The 16906-nt window shown below is 46.6% G+C and overlaps 1 protein-coding gene across 6 annotated transcripts in view; it reads left to right on the forward strand.

Moving 5' to 3' along the window:
- KCNMB2 (potassium channel subfamily M regulatory beta subunit 2) overlaps nt 1–16906 on the forward strand; it is a 154802-nt gene that overhangs the window by 43893 nt on the left and 94003 nt on the right. For 3 of the 6 annotated variants that reach the window (XM_014938877.1, XM_014938880.1, XM_014938882.1), the window contains exon 1: nt 7839–8393. The exons of 2 other annotated variants lie outside the window; for them this stretch is intronic. The gene's annotated coding sequence lies outside the window, so the exon portion shown is untranslated. Of the gene's footprint in view, nt 1–7838; nt 8394–8425; nt 8488–16906 lie in introns of those variants that run through there. One more of the 6 variants, XM_014938878.1, reaches the window with a different exon arrangement.

The raw sequence follows: 16906 nt of genomic DNA on the forward strand, positions 1-16906 counted from the left end.
GAGAACCTCTCCTATGAGGACAGGCTGGGAGACTTGGGGTTGTTCAGCCTGGAGAAGAGAAGGCTCCAGGGAGACCTTAGAGCTCCTTCCAGTCCCTCAAGGGTCTCCAGGAGAGATGGGGAGGGACTCTGGGTCAGGGAGGGGAGCCCTAGGATGAGGGGGGAATGGTTTTGAACTGGAAGAGGGGAGATGGAGATGAGATCTGGGGAAGAACTTCTTTGGTGTGAGGGTGGTGAGAGCCTGGCCCAGGTTGCCCAGAGAAGCTGTGGCTGCCCCATCCCTGGAGGGGTTCAAGGCCAGGTTGGATGGGGCTTTGAGCAACCTGCTCAGGGTGGGTCCCTGCCCAGAGAAGGGGGTGGAACTGGATGATCATTAAGGTCCCTACCAACCCAAACCACTCTATGATTAGCATAGAGACAGAATTTAAAGTTTATCAGCAAGACAGCAGTAACACAAGCTTAACAAGACCAAATTTCTCCCAGGCAAAGCTCACGAAGCACTTTATAAACAGGGAAGATTATTCTTGGCTAACAAATGGGGAAACTGAGGCACGGTGCTCCAAAACATCCCCCCCACAGCACATATCCTGATTCCCAGGCTATTTTCCTGCCTCCTGCTGTTGTTGCTCCATTGAAAGCTCAGTTGGGCACAGCAGAATCCCCTTCCCTCCCCCTTTGCATGCTCTCCCCACAACTTGATCCCTCACACCTGGAGCGCAGAGCTTAGCATACAGCACCGAGTCATCAAAGAAACCCAAACAGGCATTTCACTGATGCAAAAAGACCTTTCAAAAAGGGAGAGAACAGAAATAGAAGCATGAGCTTCATCAGAGAAGTGACTATTCCACCAAAGCAAAAGCAGCAGCTGAGTAAAGAATAAAAGGAAGAACAGATTAAAGGAGATACTTGAATCCTGAAGAAAGGCAAATTCTGCATAGCAAATGATTTGCAGGGGGGGTGGAAAAAAGGCGAGGAAAGAATTATCTAGCAATATCTCGCTAAAGTTGCTGGAGAAGTTATATTAACATAGGGAAGTGTGGATAGAAAAAGCCATCGAGAGTCGATGGAGAAACAACTGGGTGCTGTATGTGGAAATCAGAGAGCATCTAAGTGGCCAATTTGGTTTTTCTGTGGAAGGTGAATAGTGCAATGCGTTATCCCTCCCAGAGCCAGGAAATCACAGGAGCACTGATTGGAGCAGCGCTTGGGGAAATTACTGAACGAGCAAGAAACCACCTCTGATCGCCACATTCCAGGAGAGGAGTGAATTTGGGGAACTGCACACCGAGCTTAGACCAACACGGGCTGCACATGTTTGAACAGCAATCCATTGCCTAACAAATGGGAAAGCAGCAGGCAGCCACTGCTGCTCGGCAGAGCTGTTCAGAGAAGGAAACCATCTCTGCCCAACAAAATCAGGCTTTGAAAGCCTGAGATTCTCAAACCAAGGAGAGTAAAATCAGCGGAGCGCAAAATCCTGTTGGAATTACTCAATCAAGGAAACCATCTCTGCCCAACAAAAATCAGGCTTTGAAAGCCTGAGATACCCAAACCAAGGAGAGTAAAATCAGTGGAGCGCAAAATCCTGTTGGAATTACTCAATGCTGGCGCTGGAGACCGGACCCAGCAACTGGGTCTGTGTCCTCAGATACATATTTTACCGGCCTTTAATCAGCAAACGTTGGCTGGGTCCAGCAAGCAGCTCCGTGTGAGCAGCCTGGGTTGTTGGATTCAGGTTTGTTGCTGTTCAAATTCACGGTCAGTCTTCAGTGATTTACTGAGGGGGATTGGGCACACCAGAAATCATTTCATTTCATCATCTCTGCCAAAAGAATTCAATAGCTTACACTACCCGTCATTGTGAAAGATGCTCTTTGAGGCTGGGTTTCCCCTCCAGGTAATCATAAAAGGCTGCCTGACCTGTGTCTGAGCAGAAAACACACCAAAGTCAGTGGAGAGGCCCCTGTTTGCACCAGCAGAAGCAGTCTAAAGAGGGGAAAAAGGTTTATTCTGTTGTCTTTGCTGATAACTGTTTGAGGTATGTCCCATCTCAGCTGCTCCTCAGTACCACTGGGCATTGTTGCAGGAGGTGGAAGCTTTGATGTTTCCAAAAATTAGCTGTGCTTCAGGATATATTTGCTTTAGGTAACATCCCGACTGTCAAGTATTAATTAACTGGCACATCTAGAAGTGCAAGGAGACAGTAAGCTCTTGGAGATGGGGAGGGAAGGAAGAGTTAACCAATTTTTATTTTTGCCAGCAAGTATACATACTCCCTTCCCCATCCGCCCCCATAAAGTATGAAATGTAGCAGATGTTTTGAGAACAGCCAGCCTGATCTATCAGCCTCTATATAAATGAAGGTTGAGTTAGTGGAGAAGAAGGCAGAATAATGTTTACAAGAGAAGTGCAAGAAGATTTCCGACACCTGGGCAACTTAATGATGGCAGATGGCAAAAGCTGAAGGCAAAGAGAAGGAGCAAAGCGCACCAGCAGCTGTCGAACAAATGGGGGGTGGAAGGCCTCGGCTAAAACCGTGCAGGAAGAATTTAATTCCAGCAGTTCTGTAAGAATATGCAGAGAGGAGCCTGTGTTTTAACTCCTCAGACAACTATCGTCAATGGATTGTCAACCGAGGAGATTTTCACAGCAAGAAGCCATCTATTTGCATCAAATACCGTCAGCCCGCAAAGTGGCAGCTTCTGGGTCATTTAACAACACTCCAGATGTAGTTATTTTCTCCCAGGCAAGTGGCTGAAAAAGGGCTACGCAAGAAAAAGACCGAGTTGGCATATAAAGGGGGACAATCAAGCAGCGTGGGGAAGCGATTAGCTGGTCGGTGTAACATAACTCAGTTAAATGAACATGTTTCCAGGACACTTGGGTGGCCTGTGATTCTCAGCACAAGAGAGACTTGTAGGACTTTGGCCAAACACCATCAGTGTTTGGGTTGCATTTCACCATCAGCCAACAAGGGATTTCTGACTTTATGCTAAAGATAGTAGTTTCTGACCAGTCACCCGGGACAGCCTGGCTGAGTGTTTTCCAGTGGTGGCATGTCACCTATGGCTCTCTGAGGTTGTGGGAGACATGGGTGCTGCCTGTTCTACCACAGGAAAAAGAAGGGAGACCAGCCAGAGCTGTAAATCATAGAATCATAGAATGGTTTGGGTTGGAAGGGACCTCAAAGATCATCAAGTTCCAACCCCCCTGCCCTGGGCAGGGACACCTCCCACCAGACCAGGTTGCTCAAAGCCCCATCCAGCCTGGCCTTGAACCCCTCCAGGGATGGGGCATCCACAACTTCCCTGGGCAACCAGTTCCAGTGTCTCACCACCCTCATAGTAAAAAATTTCTTCCTGAGATCTAATCTGAATCTTTTTTCTTCCAATTTAAAACCATTTCCCCTTGTCCTATCATTACCCTTCCTGGCAAAGAGTCCCTCCCCAGCTCTTCTATAGGCACCCTTCAGGTATTGAAAGGCCGCTACAAGGTCTCCCCGGAGCCTTCTCTTCTCCAGGCTGAACAATCCCAGCTCCCTCAGCCTGTCTTCATAGGAGAGGTGCTCCAGCCCCCTGATCATCTTTGTGGCCCTCCGCTGGACCTGTTCCAGCCGGTCCATGTAAATGTAGGGACCGACATCAACCAGCTTTCTTTATAATTCTTGCATTTACAAGACTCTGTCTCTGGGATTAACACATGTAGCCAAGATCACCATTGGGTAATTTATCTTCCCCCGTGCTGGACTCACCCTTTCTAGGGAACAGTCACCATCTGCAAAACTCAGTTCTGAGTTCAGGCTCCACCATGCCCAAGAGTATCTAGATGTGTATCTAGTCTAGTCTTGGGCTCCGTCACGCCCAAGAGTATCTAGAATTTGGCCACTTCTGAAGGATCCTTCTCCTTTTTAAGACTAATTTTCATTTAACACTCTAATTATACATAACACAAGCTGTTACCTGCCATACACATAACATGTAGCTCTGCCAGGCTCTCGCTGTGTTGACCAGTGACACTCTGCAGAGGGACCCAACATGAAAGAACCATCAATAGATCGTTCCTGCAATTCCTTTAATACGCCGCTCACACCCAGTATCTACGGATTAGAGAGACTCCTTGCTGCTGTTTGAAAAAGACTCAGCAAGGGGGTAGAAAGAATGCTGTCTGATAGACACACAACTTCAAAACAAATTCATACTGTTCCTAGAGAATTTGTCTCCACAGGGGGAAAAAAAAGGGTTATTGTATGTGTAACCTGCAGCTTTAATTATATTGTGTACTTCCCTGTGCAATTAGAAATGTGTATTTGTAGCAGACAGTTACACTTTCTAGTTATGTATCCATCAAATTCTCGTTATAATTAGGATGACTCATAATGAAATTATGCATTAGTTGCCCCATTCATTATATTGTTTGACTTAGAGTCAGCATGCAAACTACAAATCTTCTGAATTCCTCCTCTCCTTCATCTTCCTTGGCTGTTTCCTAAGCAAATACCCATCAGAAAGAGATGCTTTAAATTGCTGCTCAGCTCCGCAGCTGTGGACCCTCTCCGAGAAAACGCATTGCTTGCAAAGGAGCTGCAACAATCTCGGCTCCCGCAGAAGTCAATATGGTTGTGCTGATGGAGGGCAAAGTGAAAGCCCATGTGAGCCCTCTGTTTCCCAGGGCAATCCTCCTTAGCAAGATTCATACAGTCCAGGAAGACAGAAAATTGCCATACCTGATGAAATCAGTGCTCCCTCGCTTTCTATATCTTGTTTCCAGCAAGGAGCAGATTGGTGCATCGGAAAAATGCACCAGCAGTAGAGCCGTGGCAAGGGTAGGGAGCACATGAGTCCCATCACTGATGGCAGCTGCTGTTGCTCCTCAGTGATTAGAAAAAGCCTGAGGAAAGGGGGAGGATCTCAGAATATCTCTCTAAGACCAAACCATTTTGAACAAATCAGCCCCTAGAACTTTCTGATCAACCTCCGTGATGACCACCTTAAATCATTTACCCACCTTTCAATTACCACCTAATGTAAATCCATCTTGTTTGTTGGATGAGGCAGCTCTCACAGATAGTTATCACCTGATGACCACCAAGCCTAAGTGACTTTAACCTACTGCAAAGGAGTGAAGCCTTTGGGTTCAGGAAGGTCCACAAGTAGTTTATTCACTGCATAAGGGAGGGGAGAACTGGGATACTCATCCCTTTTTTTATGTATTCAGCAACATGTAATTGGTGAACTGCAAACATGGGTGGCAATGATAGAGTCATAGAGCTGTCTCAGTTGGAAGGGACCTTTCCGTTCATCGAGTCCAACCATCACCCTAACACTGACAAACCCACCACTAACTCATGTCCCTCAGCACCACATCTGCCTGGCTTTTAAATACCTCCAGGGATGGTGACTCCATTGCTTCCCTGGGCAGCCCGTTCCAATGTTTGACAACCCGTTTGGTGGTAGATTTTTTTCCTAATATCCAATCTAAACCTCCCCTGGCCCAACTTGCGGCCGGTTCCTCTTGTCCCATTGCCGGTGACGTGGGAGAAAAGACCAGTTCCCCCTGGCTACCCCCTCCTTTCAGGGAGCTGTGGAGAGCAATAAGGTCTCACCTCAGCCTCCTCTTCTTGCTTTAACCTGTCACTGAACACTGTTGTGTCCATTTCAGTACTGAAATCTCTCAAAAGATCACCAAGACACTCAGCACTCACAGACCTGTGTGTCTCCAACAGGAATCTCTCTAACATCTCTTGAACTGCTGTGTCATCCCACTCACAAATCAATTGCACAGTGAGCCCCTTAAACAGACACAAGTATATTGCTCAGGAGAAGGAGAACTTTTCCTTTTTCCCCCTTTTTTTTTTTCTGCCTTAAGGTGAATGCAGTACTTCTGAAAAATGCCAGATAAGTGGCAGTGAAAAAATTCTTTAAATTATTCACAAGGCAGGTATTGTTCTGGCAGCCATGCTAGCAGTCTGCGTGTGATGGTCCACCCTGAGGTTCGAGCCTACAAAATTAAAAGTCCCCTGTGCTCCCACCAATTTGGGGAGAAGCTTAAGATGCTAATAATCCCCCACTGCAAACCTGAGAAACAAAACTGTAGCCCTGAGACCTTCCCTCCAAGAGACTGACTGTGGAAGGTGCAGGGGGTGGAAAAGAGAAGGGAGGTTGCCCAAGAGTGACAGCAAGCAAAGTTTGGGCAAGCACAGGAGAAATGTTGATTTGGGGACAAATGTCATGCTTGTGGTATCCCCAGATGTCCCCATCAGCATCTATGGCTGGCCTGCACCAGCAACAAGCTTGCTTTCATTCAATAGTTTCCATGAAGGCCAGTTCAGAAGGAGGAGACCCGTAGCCCACACTGAGCACATGCGCTGATGGGCTCTTTGGTAAAGCCCTTGGCAGTGGAGGCATCTGGTGTGTCGGTGGCAGGAAGCGATGTGGAAAAACAGAGGGGTTTAAGCTGCCCATTTCACCATCAGGAAACATAGGAAGTTCCACCTAAACATGAGGAAGAACTTTCCTTTGAGGGTGTCAGAGCCCTGGAAGAGGCTGCCCAGGGAGGTGGTGGGGTCTCCATCTCTGGAGACATTCAAACCCGCCTGGACACGTCCCTGTGCAACCTGCTCTGGGTGGCCCTGCTCTGGCAGGGGGTAGGACTAGATGATCTCCAGAGGTCCCTTCCAACCCCATGGCATTCTCTGATTCTGTGATTTTCCCCTGGGAGCAAGGCAGAACTTACCAGCTGGGTCAGCACAGACCAGCAGCCTCCTCTCAGCAAGGCAGACTTTCAAATAGTCTGTGACAGTCACCAGTGCAAAGGACCAACACAAATCCACGCCAGAGCTGCTCAAAGGAGAAGGCTCACACCTGAACCAACCCCCAGTGCCCTCAGGCCCCAATCATTTAAAAACCTAATGCATATTTGCCATTAGTACTTTCTTAACCCCTTCAGTCCCACGGTGTGAGGCAGCCACCGATGGGTTTTCACCTTGATCAGCTTTCCTCCTTAACCTCTCCAAATGCCGTTCATTTCTGAGATGTCTCCAGGCATGGAGACATTTGTATTTTCATTTTAAGCCAAGGGCTGTGAACTGGGTGGTACCAAAAAAACATCCAGGCAGGTGCTGAACAAGCAGCAAAAGCACTAACTCCCCACTTGCTCTCTCCCAGCCTGCCCTGGCACCGGGTCCATCACCCCTCTGGTCCTTCAGCCCCCATGCCACTGCTGCTGGCAGAGACAGGTCTCTGCTGGTGGCTTTTACATCTCCCCACTAGGGACCACACTGAGCTCAGCAACACTCAACTGCCAGCAGATGTTAAAGAGCTTTGATCCACCTTGACCCGGGATGGTGATTAACTGACAACCAAGAAGAAAAAGGGGCTCCAAGGTCTCGGCAGAGCACCCGTGTTTCTAACCTGGGGGATCTAAAGATGGGGGTGGTTTTACTGAGAACGGCAGCCGGTGATAGCATCCTCTCACCTCCCCTCTTCCCTGCATCCTGGGCACTGCAAATCCCATGCATGGCTCCCCTTTCTTCTGCTCATCATTATCCCAGGCGCTACCAACTTGCAAATTTAAATTACAAGACCCCGCCACCCAAAAAAACTCCATTTTGCCTTGTGGGAAGTGCAGCGTACATCATTAATTCTGTCAATACAGGGTCCAATGACACCTCCCTCCCCCCCTTTCCTGACTCTCTTGCTGCCACATCTGCCTTATGTGACGAGTTTTATGAACTTTCAGCTTCCAATCACTACTTTCACTAACTCCTGCGACAGCTCGCGGCGGGGGCGGACGCTGTCACGGTCATTTTGCCGTTCGCATCAGCGGTGAGAGCTACTGGCACCTTCCCCCTTCCCCAGGAGTGGTTTTTCTCCTTAGTTTCAAAACAATGTGTGAAACCCTTGCTCTGCAGAAAGGGTAGCCTCTGTAAGTTTAAGGATGACTGAAGCTATTTCTCCTCCCGGGGAGGTTTAAAAGCTAGGGAGGGATGAAGGGGGTTAGAGCTAGCGCTGCATTTGGAGCAGCCATCCTGTTACGGCGCTGAGTAAAAGCAGGAATGGCACGTCCAGCTTAGGTTAATAAACCCTCCCGAGTGCATGCCTTAAAAGCACGACGAAACAGCCTTAAGTCAGCTCGAGATAACTAATTTTCAAGCATGGCTGTCTAGTGTGCCTGTCATTCCTATTGTCCTCCCAAACTATTTCAGACATTTTGAGCAGGGAGAACTAAGCTATGAGTTAGCAGAGGTGGTGACATTAAGGGTCCAAAAAGGTTCCAAGCACCGTGAGGGAAGGATGACAGCGCTTAACAACTGGTGGCAGTTTGGAGGATTCGGCTGGATCTCTGTTTATTCCTAATTAGGCTTCGCCTGGGAGGAAGATGTGACAACTCTCGGAGGTAGGATTTGCATGGGAAACAAAGGGAGCTGTTGCTGTTCGGGTGCCCGTTGTTGCTTGTGCTTGGCTCCTTGGCTGTTCCTGAGAGCACCCAGGTTGGCAGCAGCGGTGGGGAGGGGGGTGATGGGACCCGGAGGGTGGGGGGAGCAGAACCAAGGGTGGAAATACTGTGGATAAGTCCTGCGTTTTATGGCAGAAATGCCTCGAGGACAATCCGGCTCCGGTCTCGCTGCCTGCTGAGTGTGCATTCCACGTTGCTCTTCCCACGGAGTAAAATGCATAGAGGTCACGCAGGAAAGAAAAAAAAAATCCCACTTCTTTTCTGCCGAGCCTGCCGGGCTGTTCCTGAGCTGGGAGATGGGAGAGGGGAAGCTGCCCTGAAATAAAAGGGGAAGAGGAGAGCTATGGAGCCTGCATGATGAGGGAGACAATGCTATTAAGGTGTAAAATGTGTCTGGAGTGAGTGCCACCAATGTCATTTGAAAAGGGGAAAACAGAGCCGGGGTGGGGGGAGGCGGGAGGGATTTTCCGGCTGAGGAACTCCTTAGGTTATAACCTATTGAAAAACAAAGCAACAACAACAAAAAAAAACCACCCAGGCACGGTGTGTCCATCCATTTTGCATAATCAAAGCTTCCTCCGCACCGTTGGCATTGTTTTGCTAGATGAGAATTGTAGTTTCAGACAGAAAAAGGTATGATTTACGCCCCCCCTTGCCCCCTGGCACCCTCCCTCCCTCTGAGAAACACCGGTGTGGGGAGGGATGTAAACGGCATTCCTCGGGATGCTGGAAGGGCTGGCAGCGAGGGCTGAGGGGGGAATGAATGCTCAGTAGTATAACAGGAAAGCTTCCCCTTCAAGAAGCTTGTTTTTCCCCCCTGCCAGAAGTCCAGGAGCTGATATGCAAAGTTAGAAACCTCAGGTACTTTTTTTTTTTTTTTTTTTTTTTTTACGGTCCCTTTTTAGCTTAAAAAAAAATTTTTTTTTTTTTTTTTTTTTATGACGTGCCTGTTTAGCATCACTCCACGAGAAAATGTCCAAACATCAACGAGTGGGGTCTGGATGGCAAATCGGGGCAGCGAGGTGTCCTGGTTGGTGCTTGGGCTCTGGGTTTGCATTTTTATCCTTGTGTGTGACCCCCACACTGAGATCAGCAGCAGGAACTTAATGAATGAAACCCTTATGCCCATCCAGGTGCAGAATCCTTAGGGTTTGGGGTGTTCAATCTGGGCGTCACGTTCCCGGTGTTGACGAATTGTTTCGACTTGTGCCTTAAAGTTTCATTTCCAAACAACAGAGAGACTTACAGAGCGAGAGGTATTTAGCAACAATAAAATGTTCTGCTTGCGGAAATGCTTCTCACAGGAGCTATTAAAAATGCACTTAAAGGAGCTGAGAGTCGTGTCTTGCAGCAAGAGGCACGGTGGCACTTGCTGTGCTAAATTTTAAAAATTAAGGTTACGGTGCCATATTAAATCTACTTTAATGCAGGTGTCGTTAAGCATAATTTACAATACTGATGTCAAAATCTCACAACTTAGAGAATTCTGTTAGACTGATTGTTTTCATTAAATCTTCATTAGAAAAAAAAAAAAAGCCTATATATATTGCAGGAACTCGCTGAGTAATTTGAATTTACTCATTCTAACTAGGAGATTTCAGTGTGTTATACTACATTGCAAATAGGTCATGATCTAACTCATTCAGCAACAAAACGCTAATGACAATTTAACAACGAAAGTGCTAAATGCATTCAGCCAAAGTAAATACAGATTGTGCCAAAGAGAAGCAATATTGGATCAGGAATGGTAAGAATTCCTTTTAAGAGACATGACATAAATATTCTGCATTTGATCCAAGCAGTAACTTTTCAGTCAAGTGCGTTACTTTGCATTGCAAATTGAGGGGGAAAAAATTGTTTCAATCTGTGTCATAGACACTATTTGGTATAAAACGATAACAGCAAAAACTTTCTTCCAAAGAAATTGTTTCTGGCGGTTTGCAGCGCGGATCAAAGAGATATTATGCAGAGATATTAAATCTGTGTCAGAAACGAGCAGTGCAATGTGGAGTAAAATAGCAGCACCTATTTTTTCTTCTCCATCTCTCACTTTGTCCAGAGGCTTGGACAATTTTACTTCGGTGCCTTTTTGAGGGAAGGGGTTGAAGGGAAAGGACTGCAAGGAGGTGGGAGACTGTGTTTGACCTGTGTGCAGCCACTGGCTCCTTGGGGGGGGACTTGGGCAGGTCCCCCAGGCTGTGGTAGCCCCACATGGCAAAGGAGGGTTGAGGATGGTGTGTGGATGGTGCAAGGGGAACACAAACAGTGGAGCTGAGGGAATGAGGCTGAACGAAGAGCTCCCGATGAGGCAAAAGGCAAAGAGGAATTCCGTTGCGGGAGCACGTTCCTATTTCCACTGTAAAAAAAAAGACATTTTGCAAATCCCGGGCTCCAAAAACTAAATCTGCTTTCAAAACTATTCCAGACAAATTTGCCACTTAGAAAAAACTTCTGCCGTTCATCTGAGAGCCTGTCACAAGCGACTCCAGATCTTTCAGCATCCCCTTTGCTCCGTGGAGGTACAGCAGATAACGAGGCAAACGGCGTCAGATTGATTCACTCTGCCCAGAAACAACTTCCCTGTTTTCTTTGGGAGCCCAACGAGTACTTTTGTTTTGCCACAACTCTCACTTGCCCTTCTGCTTATGAATTGTCTGCGGAGCTCGTGCAGTTTTCTCCTTTATTCGGTGAATACCTCTTGGCTTGCAGATCTTCTGGGAATGGCAAATGTTTGCAAATTCATACCGTGTTGCTTGGTTCAGTCGTGTGGCGTTCCTTGATGAGATGATTCGTGTAGCTAACTCGGTGGAAAGTGAATTGCAAATTTCACGACCAAGGGTACTGTTTCATGTTGGGTTTCCATCACTGTCTGAGCAGTCGGGTTTAAAATTCATGTCTTGCAAGTAGTCATACGAGCAACACATAAGCACTGAAGTGTTCCCACCAGGCAGATGTGAGAGCCGGGTTAAACAGCTTTCCATTTCATATGAATATTCATGAAAAGCAGTTGAATTCTTGCAGCTTAGTTAAAACGGATAGTCAGCATCATCCATCGCGCTCTGCGTGGGCCATTCTCTCGCAGTGTTTGACACGGCCCCACGTTCTCCTGAACTTTCCCTAATGTGTAAGTCCACAATGCCTGTGGAAACTAACTGTGCAGACAAAATAAAAGGGGGGAAAAACAAAAACCAATGTGGAAATTTCTACATTTCCTGCTGGTTTTGCACATTGCAGGACATTAAGAGAGTCAACAGGGAGGACAACATTAGCGCCAATGCAGGGAGGGCAGGAAAAAAAACATTGAAAGAGGGTTAAAATAAGGATGACCACTGGCAGAAAGGGGATCAGCCATAGGGTATGTACATTAGGAGACAAGGATTCACACAGCATGAGCATACAAACACACAAGTACATTTTTTAGCAATGTATCTAGTGAATTTGGGTCATTAACCTCAAGGTTTCTGGTCTTACCAGACCCATGGCAAGACCTAGAGCTGTTGCCTCCTGATCCTTCCCCGTGCGGGTCCCACGTGGGTCTCACTGCAGGACCAGTCAAGCAAGGGGGTGATGTGGGTTAGCTCTTGTCATGCCACGGAGGTATGAAAGAGTTGTGAAAATAACAGACAAGACAAAAACTAACTAACTAACGTCTGGTGCATGGTATAAAAGCAGCAAAAATCAGTTGGGTGAAGAATTTCTGTCAAGTGTTTTATCTCAGAGACCAGAAAAAAAATAATCAGCTGTCAAAACACCAACCTCTTTTGACTCAGAAGCAAATGAGGAGGAAAAGGTTATAAAGCAGGAATATATTTGCCTTTTGAGTTGTTTTTGCACTGTACTTATGTCAACTAGGAGAAAACCTCCTACCGAGTGAGCTGTATTGTCCAACCACTTCCCACCTTATGCAGAATAAGTCAGGTGTGTGCTGAATCAACAGGGCTGCTGTGGCTGCACGGAGAAAACCAGCAGTGTTATGCCCCCAGTAGATGTCCTTTTCTACTTTTTCCATGATTTTGAAGTCCAATGATCCTAGATATCCCTATTTACTCTGAAAGTAGAAGGGAGCCACACAGTGAGAGTCACTATGGGCAATACATGTGTGTTCACATTCAGTCAGGGCACACATAATGCCAGATTAATATTGCTTGGGAAGAGTAAGAGAAAGAGAAAAATTAGAGGAACTAAAATCAAAGCAAACACAGAGGGTCTTTGCTAGGACAGAAATTGACCCGGTGTAGTCTGGAATGAAATTCCAACTTGAAACTCCCCCTGGATACCACTAAAACTCCTATTAGGCCTTCAAATACTATTTATTTCTTGATATAAAGCTGTCCTATTGCTCGTAACTAACCACCACCTCTGCTTGTGCCAAGTGGGATAATATTGTATGGACCACGTTCAAAGAAGCAGTTCCTTTTTTAAGGGGAAAAAGCAGAAAAAGTCAAATCCCAGCTTTCTCTTCCCACATGGTTGACTGCCCCTCTGGTGCATGCTTTGGTGCCTCTGATGCCTGGTTGAGAGCAGAGAGATCCCGCTTGATGGGCTCTCCAGGGACACACAGCAACATCTTTGACCTGTAGCATCTTCTTCTAAGATCCTTGAAAGGTTGGAGGCAGCAACACACAGTCACTAGTGCACCTGGGTGTCTCCACTTGCTTATTTCTCATCTATAACTCCACAGGAGAAGTGCCCTAGTGGCTCTGAGGTCCTCAACAGGCTTTCAAAACTACTCCAGTAAATGCACAAGCTCTTTAGGTAACCCTTTGCATCACATAAGTGGACGAATCAGAGCCTGCACCAGCCTATTTTGCCTGATGAACCCTTGGCCCTGATTTGCACCACAGCTCCCCATCTCAGAGAACGGGTAGATCCACAAGCAATGGGGAAGGTGTCCTTCAGGGGTAAGGAGAAAAATATCAAACTACCTGTAGGTGTCAGGTGTATCCAAAACACTGAAAGGGGGTTATAGCTAGATGCCCAGATTGCAGATGTGGTGGGCCACCACCAGCCCCCAGGCACCCAGCAATTTTGTTTGAATTCAGTGTTCCTCCTGCTCTGCGTGCCACTGTGTTGTCCTAAACCAGCCACCACCAGAAGGGTTTTGAAGATCAGAGGAGACAGAAGAGCATTTGTCCCATTTCCCCACTTGCCTTTCAGTGGATCAGAGATCAGAGTGGGACTGAAGTTTCTGATGAAGCCCAAAGTGGATCATCTGTCCAAAGTGGCCACCCCAGCAGGAGCCCTCTGGACGGCACCGTCCCTCTGTACCTGCTGAGGTGCAGTACCCAAAGAAGGGACAAGATAACATTGCCTGCCTTAAAGAAGCGTTGCAGAAAACATTCAGTATACTTGACTGTATTTTACTTGCGCGCAAGCTATTTTCCACCTCAGCAGAGTGGTACTCCTCACTGACAACCATTAGTTATTTGCAAATTTAGATAGGCTTTATAAACGTCAGGCTCCTGAGTGAATAAATAATGTTTCAGAGCAATAACTTGAAATAAGTCAAACTAGGAATGCTGAGAAGACCAGGAGTATGGTCCCTTTGGGACACGCTCCCTACCGCTTCTAATTAATATCCGGTACTTAAAGCATCACAGCCCATGGTTAAGTCAAAGTCAGAGGAAACAAAGGAATGTAAAACCCTTCTGGAGACTTGTGTCCCTCTCTCCATCTACAGGAGCGGGTGTGCTCCTCAGTGCTACTGCCAGACTCTCTGACCTCAGTCAGGAGCATCTGGGGTTTTTTTGGGGGAGGGACAGTCCAAGGAACCCAGAAGGCAGGCTGCCCCAGGGCTGGTTTTACCCCTTGTTCTCCTGTTGGCCTCCCTTTCCCACCCAGTCACCCCCTCCTGCACCTTCCCAGAGTCACCTGGCCCTCTGGGGAGCCAGTTCACCTCACAAAACCTTCAGAAAATGGTGATTTGGTTTTAGTTGGCTGAGGGAGCCCAGTTGGGAACCAACAAGCACCAGAGCTGGTGCAAGAAAAGCAAGGAGAAGAGTGGGAGTGAGGTATGGGGAGCAAGGAGCAATCACAGTCCTGGAATAGCACATTTTCTAGCTAAACACCCCTAAATTTCTCTGTCCTAATGACCCAGTGAGACTGATGCAGAAACAGGCTTCAGAAAACCACATCTTGACCACAGCCCAAGAGTTATAAAAGACCTGAAAGGCAAAAAAGGACAAGAACTTGCCTGCCCTCCTTGGTCTTCCATCATCAGGGCCCATCTTGCTAGTCATGAGTGGTTTTTAAGCTTGTATGTTGAATTCCAGAGCTGCTGATGGGATGATAGGGGAAGAATTGACTCAGCTGTGAAAAATAGTCCTTGAAGAGCAGGTGTGAGGAGGACTGTTGTGATTTGGCAAAGTTTACTGATCCAGGAAATAAGAGTTTCAGAAAGAAAGCCTGAGTGGGCAACATCAATGCAACTAGGACAGCTTTCAATTCCTTCAACAAAGCATATAGGCTTCAAGGCAGAGGGAGCAACAATCCAAGCAGGGAACAAAGGAAGTTCATTTGTAACCACAGACATTTTATGAACTGGAGGAGCCCCAAATGAAAAGACCCCTGACTTTTGAAACCCCCTGTTAATGATGTACCAGGGTATAGCATAAACTGCTGACAAATTCCCCCTCTTCATTTGCTTCCATATGACACATTGATCTTGCTCTTTGAAAGCTCTGCTGCTCTCCTAATTATTAATTGCATGAAATGCATATTCCCCCCCTGATCTTGCAAAAAGCATCATGGGACACACCATTTGGTTATGAAATATCCCAAGAAGTCCACAGCAAAATCTTTTTTGGTCGAGTTTAATTAAGATGATGCAGTAATTTGTGTGCAGCTGATTTGGAAGGATTTTGTCACAGGTAAACACGCTTTGAAAAAAAAAAATTGCTTTTATCTCTTGCTTTCTGTGTTAGTCGTATTTCAAGTGGATTAGTATAATCTTTCCTCGGCCAAACTCCACAGCCAGTCTATTCCATCATTGTTCTAGTTTTACAAAAAGAAAATGACTGAAAGCAATTAATTAAAAATCTCTTCGGAGATGCATGTGTGGATGCGCTTATTCACTAAGAACTCGCAAAATAAGTCTGCATTTTAAAACAATTTATCTGGTGCATTAAGCGTGAACGGGATGTCTTTGTTAGGTGTGCCCGCCTTGAGATGGTTCCCTACATGAATATGCTTGTCGTGTAGAGATATCTGCAGGAACACAGCTCAGGCAGAGACGATCCCCTTCTAAACGAGGTTTGAGTTTCTTGGCGGGTTTCTCTTTTGCTTTTTTCACTATGTGATGAGGAAGTCGATTGATCTCGAGTGAGGAGTCATTCTCTGCTGGGACCTGGGCTGTCAAAAGCCATCACAGAACTTGCAAAATCCTGTGGGAACACCAGAGGCTGTAACTCAGCTCCAGAATCAGCAGAGTTGAGGGAAAATTCCCAGTAATTGACAACAGAAGTTTTCTTAGCAGTGATATTCTGCCAGAAGGAGGCATTATTTTCTGCACAAACAGGGGACAATACTAACACAAACAGTAAACTCTACTGACACGAGTCAATTTATCATCAGCGGGAAGACCTAAGTGTGTTCCCACTAAAACCTTGGACTTGGATTCATAGACTCTTAAGGTCAATCAAAACCACAAATCCCCATATTCTAAAGTCTCTTCGATTTCTTATGAACCAAATAAAAACTCTAAATTTCTTTGAATCCGGACTGAGGGAGAAGGAAGTCAGGACTCTTGACCTCAAAGCTGTGCCCTTCTTTAATAAAACTCCAGCACATCTGTGCCGTGAATGAAAATAAGTGCTGGCATCCAGGGCAAGGTGCAGAGGTTCTCCTGCCATGGCAGGAAGAAGTTTCCTCCACAGAGGTGTTCCTGCTCCATGGTGAGTGTCCATCTAGTCTGCAAACACGGTTCCCAGGCAACTTAAATATATCTAGAGAGGTTCCTAGAGGATTTCACATACTCTGCCTCTTCTTTGAGTGAGAAATCTTGGACAAAGGGATTTCTCCAGCCCTCTTTGTTTCTAAGATCACTTTTACCTTCTTCAGCCTCCATTAAAACACGCTGTTTGTCTATTCTTTTTCTGCTGTGGTCCCACAGAGCAAACAGGCAAGGACATATCTCTCACTATGAGGTTTGAGCTTTCCACACAGAGCAGTGCCAGGGTGATGGCTCATCAATCCATCCCTTTTCTTTGAAAGACACCTGGTTTTCACCCGGGTTTGAAGGTTTCTCCCGGTGCCTGGCACTCCACTGCCTCAGCACCACTACTCCGTTTGCACAGACAACTAGTTTCTGGAATGAAGAACAAACACCGCTCACCTTAATTGTCTGAGTGTCCCTCCGGCAATAATCAGGCTAATTGCCTCAGTAAGGCCAGTAATTTGGCTCTAAATCAACAACCAAAATGATTTAAGCATAAGTGCACGAGTTCCTTTATAAC

Source organism: Calidris pugnax, unplaced genomic scaffold (genome assembly GCF_001431845.1).
Source record: "Calidris pugnax isolate Ruff unplaced genomic scaffold, ASM143184v1 scaffold52, whole genome shotgun sequence".
NCBI lineage: Eukaryota > Metazoa > Chordata > Aves > Charadriiformes > Scolopacidae > Calidris > Calidris pugnax.